Source organism: Balaenoptera ricei, chromosome X, assembly GCF_028023285.1.
Source record: "Balaenoptera ricei isolate mBalRic1 chromosome X, mBalRic1.hap2, whole genome shotgun sequence".
NCBI lineage: Eukaryota > Metazoa > Chordata > Mammalia > Artiodactyla > Balaenopteridae > Balaenoptera > Balaenoptera ricei.
In genome coordinates, this window is record NC_082660.1 from 67,200,446 (window position 1) to 67,221,451 (window position 21,006).

At 41.4% G+C, this 21,006-nt stretch overlaps 1 pseudogene; it reads left to right on the top strand.

Annotated features, from left to right (window-relative positions):
• Positions 1-10,999: 10,999 nt before the first annotated feature.
• On the top strand, positions 11,000-11,556 carry LOC132356960 (ferritin light chain-like; annotated as a pseudogene).
• Positions 11,557-21,006: the final 9,450 nt, after the last annotated feature.

The following is a 21,006-nucleotide window of genomic DNA, read 5'->3' on the forward strand; positions in this document are numbered from 1 at the left end:
AATGGCTTCTTCCACCAAGCGTCAGCCTCTATCTACCCTTAACTTCAGAGTCTAGGCCCCCAGTAGGGTGGGTTGTGTTGGAAGGGTTGGATGAAGGGACAATCCCCAGAGAACTGGAGAAGGGTGAGGGGTTTTTTGGAATAAAGAAGGAGAGAAGAAGGAAACGTGAATGTGCCTGGAAGGATATGGGATGTGCCTGACTGCTGTCATAGAGAAATCCCTTAGGTGGTCATTTTCCTTCAGAATTCCTGGGAACCCAATAGGAAACAGCAAGGGATTTGAGAGCATCTTAAAAGGGACCATTCAGCACTCCTGGAGCTCTGGGTGTAATGTTGGGGCCTAATCCCCTGAGTCACCACCACCAGGAGCCAGGGCAAAAGATGGAAAGGCTAGTGCTAGAACAGAAGGGGTAAAACTAAGCTACTTTGTGTGCACTTGTTCCAGCAAGCCATTACCAAAGCACAGCTTCTCCAGTCTGGCAGGGCCCAATTTCAAATTTATCTGCTGCCACAGCTGCAGCCTCATTTTGCTGCCAAAGCTCAGGCTTTGAGACCTGTTATGTGCAACTGTCACAGTCACCCTCAACAGAACCTCTATGGCCTGTCACACAACCCTTCCCCAGAAATAGCACAGGTTGGGAGGGGTCTGTTTCCCTTTCCCTGGCAAAGTATGAGATATCATACTTCTAGATATCTCATTGCCAACAAGGTCTGGGTTGCCTTTTCAAGTTTGAGGCACTCTCCTTGGGTCTTTCATCACTGAGCAGTAAACGGGGCCCTTTTACAATTCCTCATCTCCATGCCTTGCGTTTTGCCATTCCACCTTCTTGGAACACTCTTGTCCTTTCTCCTTCTCGTTTTTTTTTTAAACATCTTTATTGGAGTATAATTGCTTTACAATGGTGTGTTAGTTTCTGTTTATAACAAAGTGAATCAGCTATACATATACATATATCCCCATATCTCCTCCCTCTTGCGTCCCCCTCCCACCCTCCCAATCCCACCCCTCTAGGTGGTCACAAAGCACCGAGCTGATCTCCCTCTGCTATGCAGCTGCTACCCACTAGCTATCTATTTTACATTTGCTAGTGTATATAAGTCCATGCCAGTCTCTCACTTCGTCCCAGCTTACCCTTCCCCCTCCCCATGTCCTCAAGTCCATTCTCTAGTAGGTCTACATCTTTATTCCTGTCCTGCCCCTAGGTTCTTCATAACCTTTTTTTTTTTGGATTCGATATGTATGTGTTAGCATACGGCATTTGTTTTTCTCTTTCTGACTTACTTTACTCTGTATGACAGACTCTAGGTCCATCCACCTCACTACAAATAACTCCATTTCGTTTCTTTTTATGGCTGAGTAATATTCCATTGTATATATGTGCCACATCTTCTTTATCCATTCATCTGTCGATGGACACTTACGTTGCTTCCATGTCCTGGCTATTGTAAATAGAGCTGCAATGAACATTGTGGTACATGACTCTTTTTGAATTATGGTTTTCTCAGGGTATATGCCCAGTAGTGGGATTTCTGGGTCGTATGGTAGTTCTATTTTTAGTTTTTTGAGGAACCTCCATACTGTTCTCCGTAGTGGCTGTATCAATTTACATTCCCACCAACAGTGCAAGAGGGTTCCCTTTTCTCCACACCCTCTCCAGCATTTACTGTTTGTAGATTTTTTGATGATGGCCATTCTGACTGGTGTGAGGTGATACCTCATTGTAGTTTTGATTTGCATTTCTCTAATGATTAATGCTGTTGAGCATTCTTTCATGTGTTTGTTGGCAATCTGTATATCTTCTTTGGAGAAATATCTATTTAGGTCTTCTGCCTATTTTGGGATTGGGTTGTTTCTTTTTTTGATATTGAGATGCATGAGCTGCTTGTAAATTTTGGAGATTAATTCTTTGTCAGTTGCTTCATTTGCAAATATTTTCTCCTATTCTGAGGGTTGTCTTTTCGTCTTGTTTATGGTTTCCTTTGCTGTGCAAAAGCTTTTAATTTTAATTAGGTCCCATTTGTTTATTTTTGTTTTTATTTCCATTTCTCTAGGAGGTTGATCAAAAAGGATCTTGTTGTGATTTATGTCATAGGGTGTTCTGCGTATGTTTTCCTCTAAGTGTCTGGCCTTACATTTAGGTCTTTAATCCATTCTGAGTTTATTTTTGTGTATGGTGTTAGGGACTGTTCTACTTTCATTCTTTTACATGTAGCTGTCCAGTTTTCCCAGCACCACTTATTGAAGAGGCTGTCTTTTCTCCATTGTATATTCTTGCCTCCTTTATCAAAAATAAGGTGACCATATGTGCATGGCTTTATCTCTGGACTTTCTATCCTGTTCCATTGATCTATAGTTCTGTTTTTGTGCCAGTACCATACTGTCTTGATTACTGTAGCTTTGTAGTATAGTCTGAAATCCAGGAGCCTGATTCCTCCAGGTCCATTTTTCTTCCCCAAGATTGCTTTGGCTATTCGGGATCTTTTGTGTTTCCATACAAATTGTGAAATTTTTTGGTCTAGTTCTGTGAAAAATGCCATTGGTAGTTTGATAGGGATTGCATTGAATCTGTAGATTGCTTTGAGTAGTATAGTCATTTTCACAATGTTGATTCTTCCAATCGAAGAACATGGTATATCTGTCCATCTGTTTGTATCATCTTTAATTTCTTTCATCAGTGTCTTATAGTTTTCTGCATATAGGTCTTTTGTCTCCTTAGGTAAGTCTATTCCTAGGTATTTTATTCTTTTTGTTGCAGTGGTAAATGGGAGTGTTTTCTTAATTTCTCTTTCAGATTTTTCATCATTGCTGTATAGGAATGCAAGAGATTTCTGTGCATTAATTTTGTATCCTGCTACTTTACCAAATTCATTGATTAGCTCTAGTAGTTTTCTGGTAGTGTATTTAGGATTCTCTATATATAATATCATGTCATCTGCAAACGGTGACAGCTTTACTTCTTCTTTTCCGATTTGGATTCCTTTTATTTCTTTTTCTTCTCTGATTGCTGTGGCTAACACTTCCAAAACTATGTTGAATAACAGTGGTGAGAGTGGGCAACCTTGTCTTGTTCCTGATCTTAGTGGAAATGGTTTCAGTTTTTCACCAATGAGAATGATGTTGGCTGTGGGTTTGTCATATATGGCCTTTATTATGTTGGTATAAGTTCCCTCTATGCCTACTTTCTGGAGGGTTTTTATCATAAATGCGTGTTGAATTTTGTCGAAAGCTTTTTCTGCATCTATTGAGATGATCATATGGTTTTTATTCTTCAGTTTGTTAATATGGTGTATCACATTGATTGATTTGCGTATATTGAAGAATCCTTGCATTCCTGGGATAAACCCCACCTGATCATGGTGTATGACCCTTTTAATGTGCTGTTAGATTCTGTTTGCTAGTAGTTTGTTGAGGATTTTTGCATCTATGTTCATCAGAGTTATTGGCTTGTAGTTTCCTTTTTTGTGACATCTTTGTCTGATTTTGGTATCAGGGTGATGGTGGCCTTATAGAATGAGTTTAGAAGTGTTCCTCCCTCTGCTATATTTTGGAAGAGTTTGAGAAGGATAGGTGTCAGCTCTTCTCTAAATGTTTGATAGAATTAGCCTGTGAAGCCATCTGGTCTTGGGCTTTTGTTTGTTGGAAGATTTTTAATCACAGTCTCAATTTCAGTGTTTGTGATTGGTCTGTTTATATTTTCTATTTCTTCCTGGTTCAGTCTCGGAAGGTTGTGCTTTTCTAAGAATTTGTCTATTTCTTGCAGATCGTCCATTTTATTGGCACATAGTTGCTTGTAGTAATGTCTCATGATCCTTTGTATTTCTGCAGTGTCAGTTGTTACTTCTCCGCTTTCATTTCTCATTCTGTTAATTTGAGTCTTCTCCCTTTTTTTTCTTGATGAGTCTGGCTAATGGTTTATCAATTTTATCTTCTCAAAGAACCAGCTTTTAGTTTTATTGATCTTTGGTACTGTTTCCTTCATTTCTTTTTATTTCTGATTTGATCTTTATGATTTCTTTCCTTCTGCTAACTTTGGGGTTTTCTTGTTCTTCTTTCTCTAATTGCTTTAGGTGTAAGGTTAGGTTGTTTATTTGAGACTTTTCTTGTGTCTTAAGGTAGGATTGTATTGCTATAAACTTCCCTCTTAGAACTGCTTTTGCTGCGTCCCATAGGTTTTGGGTCATCATGTTTTCACTGTCATTTGTTTCTAGGTGTTTTTTAATTTTCTCTTTGATTTCTTCAGTGATCTCTGGGTTATTAAGCAGTGTATTGTTTAGCCTGCATATGTTTGTATTTCTCCTTCTCATTTTATATCTGTGAAACTCATCTATAAATAATAGCTCATCTTCAAGTAATTGATATTTTTTGAGTCCCTACTATGTGCCAGATACTATGCTAAGCAATTTACATGAATTATTTTATTTAAGCCTCAGAACAAACACAATTTTATTTTTCCTGTTTTACAGGTGAGAAAACTGAGCCACAAAGAAGTTAGATATACATATCTTGAGAATAAAAGCAATATCTTCTTTATCTTGCATCTGTCAGGCCCTGTGCAAATACATTTGCATCTTTCAGTCACTGGGATAAATGTGAAGAAAAATAAGGGTAACTGCTGAACTGTGACCCCTCCCAAATTCATATATTGAAGCCCTAACCACCCAATACCTCAGAATGTATTTGGAGTTGGGTCTTTAAGGAGGTGGCTAAGTTAAAATGAGGTGGCTAGGGTGAGCCCAAATCTAATATGAGTGGTGCCCTTATAAAGGGAGAAAATTTTGACACACAAAGAGACACTAGGGGCACATGAATACAGAGAAAAGACCACGTGAGGACACAGCAAGAAGGCAGCCATCTGCAAGACAAAGAGAGAAGTCTCAGGAGAAACCAAATGTGCCAACACCTTGATCTTGGACTTCTAGCCTCCATAGAACTGTGAGAAAAATTTTGAAGCCACTCAGTCTGTGGTATTTTGTTATGACAGAACTAGGAGACTAATACAATAGGAAACTATGAGGTGTCTTAGTAAAAGGGTGGTAGAAAGGCCTTATTACAGGTGGTAGAAAGGACTTATTGTGAGCTTTGGTTGGGTAATTTGGGGGAGAGTCTAAGAAAGTAGGGGTTCATTCTATATTGAATGCTATCAGAAAGGAAGGGCAATTCTATGACTGAGCACCTTAATAAATCTTATCTATAAGGAAGGAAGACTAAAGTGAGAATTAAGCTTTTGTGGGTGGCACAGTGACCTTGTTTTTGTCTGTGCTTAGACTAAATTATGAAGCAGCTTTGCTTTGTCTCACTTTATGATGTTCTCAGAGTAATATTGTCTGTTGTGGGTATTTTGTGAGATTGTTTATGTCCTGCAGGAGAACAACAGGTTTATGTCCTACCTGTGAGTGCCAGGCCAGCTTTCAGATGTAAGGGGCTGCTTTTTTTTCCTTTCTCGTATGTGACTACTTAATGCCATTCATTAGTTGTAACTAACTTGGCTTTAGGCAAGTTACTTTACTTCTCTGTGCCTCAGTTGCCTCACCTATACTTGAGGGAAATGGAATTAAACATAGGGTAGTTGTGGGAAATAAATGGAGGATTATACATAATGTCCTTAGAACAGGGCTTGGCACATAGGTGGCGTTCATTGAATATGGGCTATTATCCATTTCTCTCTTCTCAAGCAGACCATTTAGCATGAAGTTATAGTTATGTATTGATACATTCTCTCTTACTAGACTACAAGCTCCCTGAGGGCAGGAATAATGTCTATTGCCATAGTAATAATAAATAACTTTTATTGAGTGCTTTCAATGGGCCAGGCACTATTGTTAGTTGTAGTTACTCCAAGAAAACTTCTGAGGCTCCATTCCTACCTGTAGACTAGCCTGAGTGTCCTCCTCTATGCTCCCACAGCACCCATGTTTACCTTAATCACTATACTCAGCATATGATACTGACGCTGTCTGCTTATGTGTCTTCTTCCCTTTCTAGACTGTTCACCTATAGAGAGGAGAGCAGGTACTTTTAAACTTTACAAATAAAAATCGTATATATTTAGGTGGACAATGTGATATTTTGATATATGTATACATTTTGAAATGATTACTACAATCAAGCTAATTAACACATCCATCACCTCACATAGTTATGATTTTGTTTTCTTTTTGGTGTGGTGAGAACACTTAAGATCAAGTCTCTTGGCAAAGTTCAACTATAAAATACAGTATTATTAACTATAGTTACCATGCTGTACCTTAGATTTTAAGAACTTACTCATCCTGTATAACTGAATCTATGTACCCTTTGATAGCTCCCCATTTCCCCCACACCCAGCCCCTACCAAACACCACTCTATTCCATTTTTGAGTTCAACTTTTTTAGATTCCACATGTAAGTGAGATCATGCAGTATTTGTCTTTCAGTTTCTGGCTACTTTCACTTAGGATAATGTCTTCCAGGTTTATCCATGTTGTCACAAGTGGCAGGATTTCCTTCTTTTGTAAGGTTGAATAATATTCCATTGTGAATGTGTAGGTGTGTGTGTGAGTGTGTGTGTGTGTAATATTTTCTTTATCCAATCATCCATCGACAGACATTTAGGTTGTTTCCGTATCTTGGCTGTTGTTAATAATGCTGAAATGAACATGGATATCTTCAAGATACTGATTTCACTTGAAAGCAGGTACTTGTAACTTTGGTGCCCATGTCTGAGCACAGTGCCTAGCACAACAGAAGCACTGAATATAAGGCATTGATCAGATTTTCACTACATTCTTTGCCTTGTCTGAAGTGGAACTCAGGTCAAGGCAGCTGTCTTAGCTGCCTTGTCTTAGCTCACATTGCCCCTTTCCCTGGGGTTTTACCGACTAAAAATGTAACAAAGGATCTCTTACATAGTGTTCTCCCTATAATGTAGATCTAAAGGAGAGAGTCACCATAAGACTTCAATGCAAGAAGGTGCCATTTGGGAACAACTGGCCCCTGCTATTTAGCAGTCAATTGTAGCATGTCCATTGGGGCAAAGTGGAATAATGAAGGAGTATGAGACTAGGACCTAGAATCTTGGGTTTTGACTTTAATTTTGCTGTTGACAAACTGTGTGATGTTCAACAAATCACTGAACCTCTCTGACTTTCAGTTTCTCTATGGCAGAAATGGAGAGCATAATCTCTTTATTCACTGGCTAATAGAGCTTGATAGCAAGATTAAAAAGAGTTTACTGGAGTTTCTCTTTGGGGAAAATATTTAACTCCTCCATTATTTCCATGTTGCATGCCTGGATGATTCTTAGCCTCTGGAACTGGTGTTCCAAAATGGTCACAGCCTTTCAGATGCCAAGCGAGTGTCATGGGTATTGTGATTTTTTAGCCTGCCATACTCCCTAACAGTCCCACAATTCAGCCTGTTCCCAGTGAAGGGAACTATAGTGTCTGGAAACTTTGGGGACATAAGAGGTGCTTCTATCCTGGAGCTGGACCCAGAAAGTTTCTCTCCATCATGCTGAGGACAGACATAGGATGTTTTTCAGCTCAAATTTGTTTTCTACCTTAGCCCACAGGGATAAAATAAGGTGAATAACAGAATAACATTATCACAGTATCACATGCATATACAAGGGAGGAAACTACCATATTATTTTTCATATAATGTACCACCATTGTGCCCAGAGACTATATAACCATCATAATAATGGCCTCTGGCTGGGACTTTATGGCACCTTTCCCTTGCGAATTCCAAAGAATGGACCAAAGGAACTCGGGGTGGGGGGCAGATTTGAGAGGGCAGTGAATTGAAACCAGCATTAGCTGTTCCTCGTGTTTGAGGGGCAGTACCCAGAACACTGAGGGCTCCCATTAAATATTTGCGGGGCAGCACCCAGCACATTGAGGGCTCCCATTAAATATAATGGAACTGACAAATTGCCTCAATACTTCCCTCCTTTGTCGTAAATAGCATTAGAAAACTATAGCTCTCTCCCTCCTGACAATAGACAGGCATGTCACTTTTTTTTTCTTTCAGCAGCCCTAGGAGGAGCAAGGGGATCTTCATTTATGAGCTATTCAGTTAGTGTTTGGTTGGGAACCTGTATTAGGTCTCAGGAGGAGAAAACAAAGACAACTAAAGACATAGTCTTTACCTCAAAGAAACCTAAAGTCTATTAGCCTAGGGATGGAAACACAGGAGAGCAATACTCTCAGGCAGTGCAGAATGAGGGCTGAGTGAGAGGTGAGAATAAGTCAGGGCCTTTTTGGTCAGGAGACCAAAGGAGTTTGGGGTTCCCCAGGGCATGTGCCAGGTAGGGGTGGCCCTGGGGGAGAAGTAGGACTTGCTAGGCAGTGAGAAGAGCATGAGCTGAGGAAGTGCTGAAGAGGAATTGTGAGCAATGTATTTGGGAATCAGTGACATGAACATCATGGCTGGAGCCAGGGCTTGCTCCAAGGAGGAAGCCAAATTTGGATGGGTTGAATGGGGCCAGACTGGGAAGGCTTTGGAACTTTAGGACATTTTACCCTTGAATTCTCACTCTCTACTTTATAAACGTGGAAAATAAAGGTCATGGTCACACATTAGGTAGGTAGACGAGGCACTGAACCTTAGTGTTTAGATGATAGCAATGATGAACATTTGTGATTTATGATGGACATTCACATACATCATGTCATTTGTTCATGACAATCTATTAAAAAACAATGCCCCACTGTGGACATTCCCTTCCTTGAAGCCTTAAAACAAATAAACAAACAAAACCCTTTGCTTGAGTTCATTGTTCTTTGAAGGTAGAGCTGAGTTGTAACATCTGGGCCCACAAATCAAAGCCAAATGAGTGAAGTGCTGGTTCCAATTAAGCGTGTCTGGGGTGTCCTGCCCCCATTTTCTCAGCATGCTCAGATGCCTTGGCTGCTGTGTTCAAAGCCAGCCTAGGCAAGGACAGCTTCTCCCACTGAGCGCTTTCTCAGGATGAGCCTTTGAAACATGCTGGAACAGGCTGCATGACTCAAAGTTAGGGAACTGAGGTCTGGAGAAAACCATTTTCATCTTCAGTTGCCAAGGGCCATTGAAGAAGCCCCAGATGAAGGCACAGGCCAAATGTTTGTGGCCTAGCAGCACTGAGGAGGGCCTAAGCAAGGTGGTAGTAGGGGTGTTGGTGGGTGGTGAGTGTGTCCAGACTTAGAGCAGGACCATGGACAGAGATCAGCAGGCATCTTTAACCAGATCCCACAGTGAAATGCAGCTCTCCATCATGCGGCTGTGCATTCTGTGTTCTGTGGATAATGTATGGAACGTATGATGTGGGTTTTGAGCTTCCTTGGGTTGGGCACCATCAGACTGCCCTGCACAGTGTGATCTCCCTCTCAGGCACGGACTCACAGGCCTTATTTAGTGTGGGAGGTACTAGTAGTGCCAAATGTACACTGTTGGAAACTGCAATGTAGTCTTGTGGTTTGAACAGTAGCCTCAGAGTAAAGAGACCCAGTCAGACTGAGCTCAACTAGCCTTGGAAACATCTGGTTCAAGGCTTCTTGGACATGGTTCCCTCTTCTCCTTTAAGGAAAGGACCTTAAAGGAGTCCTCTTAATATAAAATCCAGTACCCCAGAGTGTACCTCATTCCCTGACTGCCACCAACCCAGGCAGAGGAAAGCAAGCTGAGCTGTGTCGTAGTAGAAAAGCACTGGACTTGAATCAAATGACCTCGGGTTCTGCCCCTTACTAGTGTAATCCTAGATGGTTTACAGAGTCTTCTCAAAGCCACAATCTCTTCATTTGTAAAAAGGGGCTAACAATTATAATCTCTACCTCACAGAGAGAAGCTCATGAGTTAAGGTGTATGAAAACACCTGGCAAAAGGCTTGGCATATACAAGCATAAAATAAATATGTCTGCTTGTGCATGTATTCCAGAAGTTCCTGAAATCTCCCTTTCTGCAGGAAAGCTTTCCTAAGTCATTGACGAAGTCGTGAGTTTCCTTCTATCCACACTAGTAGTTCCTGTTGTATCTTCCTTTTACTCTGTTCATAACTGCTGCTCCTACTGCTGACGTTGGTAATGGTGGTGATGATGGTGATGGTGATAGTGTAATGTGGTGAATAATGACTGTCTCAGATCATGGAACAAATAATACAGGTAAAAGGAGAGTGAGAAAAGATTACTTTAGGAAGGAAACAGAAGCTCTGGTTGAGTTTGAGGCCTGGCCTTCCCTGAACTAACCTCTCCAGCTCCATCCATATAGGCAATCATGTCAAATCCCCAAGGACATTGCACTGGGGATTATGCAGCAAAATATGTGGTCCTAATTAGATCCTGCCAAGAATGGAGGATGTGTTTCAAAAGAGCAAGCGCAGAACAAGGCAAGAAAAGAGATGTTCCCATCCATGTAACACAAATGCTCCCTGAGCACCCTCTTTGGCTGGGTATACAAACATACAAACCAATCCATTGGCATCTCGGAAATGTGGAGTCAACACACACACACAGAGCAGTCAACGAGTGTCCTCAGCTTTGTTAAATAACAGGGTATTCTCTCTCGTTACTTCAAACCGTCAGAATCTTCAGTGGCTTCCTAAAGTCTGAATAACAAAATGTCAAAATCCCCAGGCTAATAATCATGAAATAGTTCCAGTATCTTTCCAGCTCTACATAGCTGGCACTCCAACCACAGGACATCCTCTATTTAATATGTCCATGTCTTTCCTTATGCTGTTCCCTCAGCTTGGAATTCCCTTTGTGCTCTTCTGCACATCAAAATTCTCTTTGGCAGTGCGCTCGGTGGTCCCCCGGATCTGTCTCTTGCTTCAACAGTGTTTGGACGGAACAGACCCAGGGATGCCCTTTGCTCCAGCCTCTGACCACCCTCCAACCCTTTTTCCAGTCGCAACCTTCGGAATCAGCCACTCATCTATCCTTGGTCACCGGGACCAGCCAACACCATTTTTTGAGCTTAACTCCTTATTACCGATCAACCGTGAGCTCCCAGATTCATCAGAATTATTCCACCGAGGTGTAGGCTGCCGACAACCACCTGGTCAACATGCATCTGCGGGCCTCCTGCACCTACCTCTCTCTGGGCTTCTATTTCGACCGCGACGATGTGGCTCTGGAGGGCGTGGGCCACTTTTTCCGCGAATTGGCCAAAGAGAAGCGTGAGGGCGCCGAGCATCTCTTGAAAAGGCAAAACCAGCACAGCGGCAGCGCCCTCTTCCAGAACGTGCAGAAGCCATCTCAGGATGAGTGGAGTAAAACCCAGGATGCTATGGAAGCCGCCATTAACATGAAGAAGAACCTGAACCAGGTCCTTTTGGATCTGCATGCCCTGGGTTCTGCCTGTGCAGACCCCCATTTCTGCAACTTCCTGGAGAGCCACTTCCTAGATGAAGAGGTGAAACTCATCAAGAAGATGGGTGACCACCTGACCAACCTCTGCATGCTGGCTGGTCCCCAGGCTGGGCTGGGCGAGTATCTCTTCGAAAGGCTCACCGTCAAGTACGACTAGGAGCCTCCGGAGCCCAGTGGCCTTTGAGGAGCCCCTTTGGTGTCAGGGCTTCTGCCTGAAGCCCCTCTCGGCAGCCACTAGGCAGTTTTTAACCACCCTGGAGCCCTCTCCCAAGCCTTGGACCAAATGGAAACAATAAAGCTTTTTGCAGCAGCTAAAGAAAAAAAAAATCCTTCTCTTCCTTTAAGGTCCTTGAAGTGTCATGTCCTTTCTAATGCCTTTCTTTAATCCCCCTGTATTACTTTTCTAGGACTCCTGCAACACTTTACCACAAACTTGGTGGTTTAATAGAAACTCATTATTTCACAGTGGAGGCCAGAAATCCAAAATCAAGGTGTCGGCAGGGCCATTCTCCCTCCAGATCTCTAGGGGGAGATCTTCCCTTGCTTCTTCCAATTTCTGGTGCTCCTGGTGTTCCTTCACTTGTGGCAGCATAACCACAATCTCTGCCTCCATCTTCATATGACCTTCTTGCCTGTATCTCTGTATTGCTCATCTTCTTATATGGACACATGTCATTGGATTTAGGTCCGATCCAGTCAATCCAGGATGGTCCCATCTTGAGATATGTCACTTAATTAAATCTACAAACACCCTTTATCCACATAAACATAAATTCACATCCACAGGTATCAGGGGGTTAGGACTTGGGTGTATCTTTTTTGTGGGGGTCACCATTCAACCCATTACATTCTCTAAGACCAAATTAATATCCCCTTCTTTTGACGTTACACAGCATATTCTCCCATCTATATTAGAGGTTTATGAATACAGTTCTGTCTCTCTTACCAGAGGGAAAATTCTTCAGTGCCAGGGACTATGTCTTATTCATCTTTGTGTAATTCATTACTTATCCCAGTGACTGACATATAGTAGGTATTCAGTTGGTTATTGTTGACATTTTAAAATGGTTGATTTACTTTCTACTTCTGGCATAGAGGGAAGCAGCTGTGGAAGGCAGGCTTGGGGCAACAACGTGCTACCTAACTATCAGAGTTATGATTTAGAATAAGTGCCTGCCTCTGGGAAAGTATTAGCTCCCCTTTCACCAGGAGGCAGTTGTTACTCCTTGTAGTATTATAATCCAAACAGCAAGGATTTCTTGAGAATTACCAATTCAAGCTATACTTTCTCCCTTAGCATGTCTTTTGGCATTTACTGATTTATTCAAGTATCTATCTATCTACCTATATATCTATCATTCATTCATTCAATTAACTGACCCCCTATGTGCCAAATGCTAGGCTAGGCCTGGTATGGAGATACATAAATCCACAAGATATAGATATTGCCCTTTATGAGCTTTGCGTCTATCCAGAAAGGAAACATATACATATGACATTTATGGGGTCGGATATAACCATCTGCAGGTAGGTGTGACTGAAGGACTACTGCCAAAGATAAGTTAAAGAGTCCATTACCTCAGTAGAACTTAGAAGCAGGGACTCATCCAAGAAAGCTTACCATTTTTTCCAGAAACATTCATTCTCTTTGGGCTTCCTGTGAAACAATATTAATTACCCAGGGCACATATATCCTGCCCATTTCATGGATCCGAATAAAACATGCCTGATTACCAAATTCTATCTAACTACCAACTCTTTAAAAAACAAGAGTAACCCAACTGTTTATTCTACAACAAATCCCTGGAGATTAAGGCAGACCACCAGGAAGTTTGTTTGCATGGTGTCCCCTGGACACACACCACCACCCCCACCCTGGGAGACACTGTGAATAGGACTTTGGAACTTACAATCCTGGGTCCCAGATGCTGCAATTAAGATGCTTGAATAAAGCAGTAGAGTTAAAGGCTGCCTGAAACTCCTGGAATGAAGTAGCAGAGAGTGGAGTAAGGAGGGGAAAGTGGAAGGATATATGTTCCCCTTTGGGGCCCAGGGGCAAAAAGCTAAGAAGGTAAGAATAGGATGGAGGTTGGGTACAGGGAAATAGTACTGCTCACATATCCCCTCACATAAACTAATAAAAAGTAGCCATGGGGGTGAGGGGATGGAGTGGGGAGTCCCAACAAACTAACTGGAGGAGGGCTTGGAGTCAGGTGGCTGAACACTGTGACTGAAAACTAAACTCTTTTTTTTTAACATCTTTATTGGAGTATAGTTGCTTTACAGTGGTGTGTTAGTTTCTACTGTATAACAAAGTGAATCAGCTATACATATACATATATCCCCCTATCTCCTCCCTCTTGCATCTCCCTCCCACCTTCCCTATCCCACCCCTCTATGGTCACAAAGCACCGAACTGATCTCCCTGTGCTATGCAGCTGCTTCCCACTAGCTATTTTACATTTGGTAGTGGATATGTGTCAATGCCACTCTCTCCCTTCATCTCAGCTTACCCTTCCCCCTCCCCGTGTCCTCAAGTCCATTCTCTACATCTGCATCTTTATCCCTGTCCTGCCCCTAGGTTCATCAGAACCATTTTTTTTAACATCTTTATTGGAGTATAATTGCTTTACAATGTTGTGTTAGTTTCTGCTGTATAACAAAGTGAATCAGCTATACGTATACATATATCCCTATATCCCCTCCCTCTTGCATCTCCCTCCCACCCTCCCTATCCCATTGCAGCACTATTTACAATAGCCAGGACATGGAACCAACCTAAGTGTCCATCGCCAGATGAATGGATAAAGAAGATGTGGCACATATATACAGTGGAATATTACTCAGCCATAAAAAGAAACAAAATTATTTGTAGTGAGGTGGATAGACCTAGAGTCTGTCATACAGAGTGAAGTAAGTCAGAAAGAGAAAACTAAACTCTTGAGCTTTCCTGTGGTGCTGCAGTTTTGGTCCATGAGATTTATAATAATACCAATGCACACTTGTATGGTGCTTTACAATTTATAAATTTATTTCACATCTACTATCACATAGCCTTTAAAAGTTGAAAAGAATGGCTAAATTCACACCTCCTCATGATGCCAGAATTCCATGTTAACCATTTCATTTGCTTCTCATACAATCTTAGTGGAGAAAATGACCATTAGCATTATACTTACCATTTAACAGAAGAGGAACCAAGCCAAGAGGGGCAAGTGACTTGGCCCAGTTACATAGTTGGTAAGTGATGCAGTTGAACATTTACCAGAAATACTGAACTACTTGCTATTCCCAGAAGCTGTGTGTTCTTTCATGCCTCTATGCCTTTGCAAGAGTACTTTGTTCTGCCTGGTACGGCCTTCCCTCCTTCTTTGGTGATCTGCTGCTCACCTGTCAAGGCCTAGTTGAATGCCACCTCCTTACCAAAGGCCTCCCCGACTCTTCCTACCTTCCCTAAAAGAATGAGTGGCTATCTCCTCTGAGCTCTTACAGTACCTAATATAGTATAAATCTCTATTAAAGTACTTATCTTGGTGTATTACAAATATTTGGGCATGTGTCCACTCTCACACTGAACTGAGAATTCCTATCTCCTTGAATGCAGGAACCTTGCTTCCTTCTCTTTGTCTCTCCATTCTTCAGACAGTGCTAGGCACTTACATTTGAAGAATAAAACATCTAAATAAGTGAATGAGCTGAAGATTCTATGTATACTTTTATATCAGCCATGGCCCCACAGGTGAGTGCTCCTAATGGATATCTCCAAAGAAGTTGGTTCCCTCTTGAGCCTAGCTCAGTGAGTCAACATGTTTATCAAAAACCGGATGAGGTTGGGCTAATCGCCAGGCTCCTCATTTAATATGAGGCCACCCTGACTGGGACCACTGTCTCTACAAGAGGTTCAGTTCCAGGATTGGTGCGACCCTGAAGATAACCCATCCCACAGAAGATGCCCCCATGTTTCCCTGCCTGAACTTAGGTGGCCATAGAGAGGGAGAGGAGGTTAGAATAGGAAACAGGAAGAGAAAAAAGGACAGTAGGGAAGGAAAGAGAAGGGAGACAAGGAGGGAAAGATGCTGGAGGGGAGAGAAAGAACTAGGAAAGAGGGGGATACCAGAAATAAGCAGATGTGCCACCTTAAATCAGATGGTGGATGTTGTAGGCATTAGCTAATTGGTACCATCCTCATGTAAAATAATATCAATTGAGTTCTAGTCGTGCACTCTGACTTTAACAATGAACACCTGTGCCCTTTACACTTTGCAAGGATAGTAGCAAGGTACAGTTGACATAGGCTCTGGTGTGAAGCAGATATGTATTCAAACCCTGAACTGTGTGACTTTGGGCAAAGAACAACTCTCTGAGGCCCATTTTCCTCATCTTTCAGATAAGGACAATAACTACCTTGTAGGGTTATCTACCTTACGAAGATTAGTGGGACTATACAAAAAGTGCTTGGTAAATAGACAGTCAGCAAATGATAGCTACTGTTATTATGTGCTTTCAGGAAGCTGCATAGTGAAAAAACGCAGACTTTGGAGACAGACCAAGGTTTGAATCCTATTTCTGCCATTTACTAGCTACATTTCATATCCTCCTTCTGAGAAATTAACTCTGTCACCCTTTGAATTGCTACCTAGGCAGTGTAGTATAAGAGGTAGGAGCATGGTCTCTGGAGTTTTAATCCTGGTTTATTGTGTGACCTTGAGTAAATTACCTAACAATTCAGAGCCCTAGTTTCCCCATTTGTAAAGTGGGAGGAATAATAATAGTACCAATTTCCTAGGGTTGTTGTGAGGATTAAATGAGTTAATTTATGTCAAATGCTTAAAATTGTTTCTGGTAGATACTAAAATCTCAAAAAAAGTACCTATTGTTATCCTAAAATACTTTCCACACTCACCATCTCATTTATTTCTCACAATATCCTGTGAAAGGTGTATTCCATTCTCATTTTACAGGTAAGGAAACTGAGGCTCAGGCTTGTTCAGACTCATATAGGTAGTAAATGACAAAGCCCAGACTAAAAGGTGTTTGCTCAGTAGCTTTAATGTCTCCCTCTTCTCCTCCACTTTAAACCCTAATACCTACACTATTTCTCAGTGCTTTTCTTTGAATGCCATGCAGTGTGTCAGGTGTGCCAGGAACTCATTCTGGAAATGCGATATAGACTCATTCTCTACAGACATGCTGATGGGATTTGACTTGACTACTTGTTAGAGAAGACATGACTTCTGAACATTCAGCTACATATCACCTTCTATGAAAGCTAGATCCACAGCTTCCCTGCTTTGCAGAAGTCATTGAATATTGCCTTCCCCTGGAAATCAGAATTCTCTTCCTTTGCACATTTGGTCATCCTGCCAACATGCTTTCACTTTTGTCTGACCTAATCAGCTAGAATTTAAAGCTCTAAAATATTAATTTCCACAAACATGCTTGTAACCCAGCAAAGTTGGCTAAAAACACATTTCTGTAAAGAAAATTCTAATTCTCTCTTGACTTCCATTATAAAGTTGAAGGTGTGTTCCCATGGAAACGGTCCCCACAAAACACTGAATCAAAGCTTTTGGTGAAGAAGGGTCAACTATGCTGTGTTGACAAGGACTGGGAAAGACTGGGCAGTGTATGAAATGATGTACATGAAAACAAAGTGCTATATAAATAGAAGATAGTACTAGTAGTGAGAGCAGTACAAGCATCCACTCTTGGCCTCACAGCCATTCTTACCTACTTTCAGCTTCTGGAAAGTAGTAGGAGCATCCCTACCTTAGATCTTTGCAAGCTGCACTCTACCCCCCTTCCCAATACCTATCATGAGCACTCCCTATCATGCTTTGCTGTTTTTTGAACTCCATAGCACTTACCATCTAACATACCAATTGTTTTACATTTTTATGTCATTTATTTTTGGCCCCTCTCTCTTTAGAATGTAAGCAACATAACATGGATTTTCTTTGTTTTTTCACTATTGTATCCCAGCACATGGAACATCTTGCCTGATACATGGTAGGTGTTCAATAACTATTTTGTGTGCGTGATGGTTACCTTTACTTATTTATTTTTTATTGACATATAGTTGATTTACAATGTTGTGTTAGTTTCTGCTGTACAACAAAGTGATTCAGTTATACATATGTATACATTCTGTTTTATATTCTCTTCCATTATGGTTTATCACGTAATATTGAATATAGTTCCCTGTACTATACAGTAGGACCTTGTTGTTTATCCACTCTCTATATAATAGTTTGCATCTTCTAACCCCAAACTCCCAATCTATCCCTCTCCCAACCCCTCCCCCTTGGCAACCACAAGTCTGTTCTCTATGTCTGTGAGTCTGCGATAACTATTTGTTGAACAAAGGAAAGGATGAATGAATGAACGAATGATGACTATTGCTCCCTCTGTCTGAAAATCTCATCTCTCTGCCTCAACCCCCTTCACCTGATTAACTCTCCCACAGCCTCTAGAATGCAGCAGAAGTATCACTTCCTCAAGAAAGATTTCCTGCTGCCTTAATGTTGGTTGGATCCTCCTATCAAATCTTTTTACCACAGCCTATACTTTTCCTATGGAGCACAATTGCAATTAAATAACAAATTATATAATATCTTATTTGTCGTCTGTCCCCCTCAAGACAGAAGCTCCATGAGGGCAAGGATTGCACTGTGTTCACCTCTGTATCCTCAGTGTCTAGAATAGGGCCTGACACATAACAGGTGCTTAGTAAATAAGGTATGAATGATTGAATGAAAATTATGTCAGTTATGGGATAGAGCAGGGGGTCTCAGCTTAAGCACATACTGTTTAGCATAGGATTCAGACATGTCTAGAGGAGTGGTGGGGTAGTCTCTTTAGTGATCTATTTAGATGAGGGATTGAGACTTCTTCTGGTAAAGAATTCATCCTATGGAAAAAAAGAATGGAGGCTGACAGGGTTGGATGGATAGCATGAGAAAGAAAGGTAAGACTGAATAGAGCACCAGTTGCAGTGTCTACCACTTAGTTTGTTCTTTGGCCCAGGTCTTGGGACACTCAAGCCTGAGTTTTAAAAAGTGTGTGACAGGAGGAAGAACACTGACAGCTCTTTTGCCAAAAATAAGGCAGATTTAAAAAACACGAGGCAGCCCTGCTTTGGGAGCTTTCTTATTAAATGAAGCTTAAAAATGGAGGCATATCCTGGCTAAAAGAAGACCCATGGCGCAGAAAATAAGGTCCTTAACATCAGCTCCCGGTGGTAGCACCATCTTTGGCAGACATTGACAGTGATGGCAGTGATGGCAGTGATGGCAGTGATGGCAGCAGTGGCTGCAGCAGCTCTGGAATACAAGAGACCTGCAGTTAAGTGCCACAGGGAAGAAGAAAATGGTGGAAGACAAGTTTCAGCTGAGAGGACTGTGATTGGGAGCACATTTCCTGGCAACACTTAAACATAATTAGGTTACAATATCCTAACCCCTGTCCAGTAATTTACTTTGCAGAATTTATTTTGCCAACTCTGGGATATTCTCTCTCCTTTGGTAATCAGCAGGGACCACCTAGCCTCAGCTGCCCCAGTCATGCCAGCAATTTTCAGCAACATTCACATCTCTCTCTCCCCATGCTTTCAACTTGTTATGTTTTTTTATTAAAAATAACAGCTTTATTGAGATACAATTCACATACCAAACAATTCACCATTTTAAATTGTACAGTTCAGTGGTTTTAGTATATTCATAGAGTTGTACAATTAGTTTTAGAACACGATTGTTGCCCCCAAAAGAAACAAGAAATTCTGTGCCAATTAGCAGTAATTTTCCATTTCCCCCAATCTCCCCCTGAGCCTAGGCAATCACTCATCTATTTTCTGTCTCTATAGATTTACCTATTCTATAGGGACCTGTAGAGCAATTTGGGGAGTATTGCCATCTTAGCAATATTAAATTTCTCAATCCATGAACATGGAATGTCTTTTCAATTATGTATGTTTAATTTATTAAAACAATATTTTGTAGTTTTAGAATATAAGTTTCGTACTTTTTTGTTAAGTTTATTCCTAAGTATTTTATTGTTTTTGATGCTTTTATAAATGGAATTGTTTTCCTAATTTCATTTTTGGATTGTTCATTGCTACTGTATGGAAGTACTAATGATTTCTGTGCATTGATTCTATATCCCAGTGGTCCCCAACATTTTTGGCACCAGGGACCGGTTTCACGGAGGACAATTTTTCCACAGATTGGGGTGGGGGAAGGGGATGGTTCAGGTGGTAATGCAAGTGATGGGGAGTGATGGGGAGCGGCAGATGAAGCTTCACTTGCTCGCCCACTGCTCACCTCCTGCTGTGCCACCCGGTTCCTAACAGGCCAAGGACTGGTCCATGGGGGTCCATGGCCCCTGCTATATCCTATAACTTTGCTTAATTTATTAGCTCTAATAGTTCTTTGTGGACTTTTGAAGTTTTCTGAGGTACAAGATCATGTCATTTATGAAAAGGAATAGTGTTACTTCTTCTTTTGCAATTTGGATGCTTTCTATTTCTTTTTCTTGTCTAATTGCTCTGGCTAGAACTTCCATTACAATTTTGAATAGAAGTGTTGAGAGGGGGCAACCATTTCTTGTTCCTGATCTTAGGGGAAAAGCTTTCAGTCTTTCACCATTGAGTATAATGTTAGCTGTGGGTTTTTCATATATGGCTTTTATCATGTTGAAGAAGTTCCCTCCTATTTTTAGTTTATTGAGTTTTTTTTTTAATGAAAGGGTATTAGATTTTGTCAAATGCTTTTTCTGCATCAAATGAGATGAAATTTAAAAATGCAAGAAAAGAAAAAAGAAATATGAGATAATAAACAGTATTTTTTAAAAAAAGAAAGGAATAAATTAGACACTACCTGGGGCTTCCCTGGTGGCGCAGTGGTTGAAAATCTGCCTGCCAATGCAGGGGACACGGGTTCCAGCCCTGGTCTGGGAGGATCCCACATGCCGCGGAGCAACTGAGCCCGTGAGCCACAAGTACTGAGCCTGCGCATCTGGAGCCTGTGCTCCACAACAAGAGAGGCCGTGATAGTGAGAGGCCCGCGCACCGTGATGAAGAGTGGCCCCCGCTTGCCGCAACTGGAGAAAGCCCTCGCACAGAAACGAAGACCCAACACAGCCATAAATAAATAAATTAAAAAAAAATAGACACTACCTAGTATAAGAGCAAGCACAACAACCTAAGTCCCTGTTTCAGAAGGCACATTCTTAAAGGCCTTTGGTTTGAGGGCTTCCATTACTCACACAGAAAGAAAAAATAAAGTACATATGTGAGGAAAAATATAATCAGTGTGGTAAAAATTAACTGCCTTAATGACCTTCGTGTTTTAGCCATTGTAAGCAGAACTCTGTTCTCCCAAAATGGAGGCAAAATCTATATGACACAAACATTTCTAGGTCCAAACCAACAGCCCACTTCTTGTGGTAAGATTGTAAAGCAAGAGCTGATGAAGCTGAAGTCTCTCTCTGTGAGAATTTTATCTTGGCATGACCTTAAGTTAGAAAGACAATCGTCTCTTCTTTTCAAAGCTTACCCACTTTCTCCCTAAATCTCAGTTAAACTTAAGAGAACAGGGAGATGACTTCAAAGTTTGAGGGAATCCCAGAAAAGCCTCTACATATTTCTTACTAGGCCCTGAGCACTTGGAGGGCTGGGCTTACATCT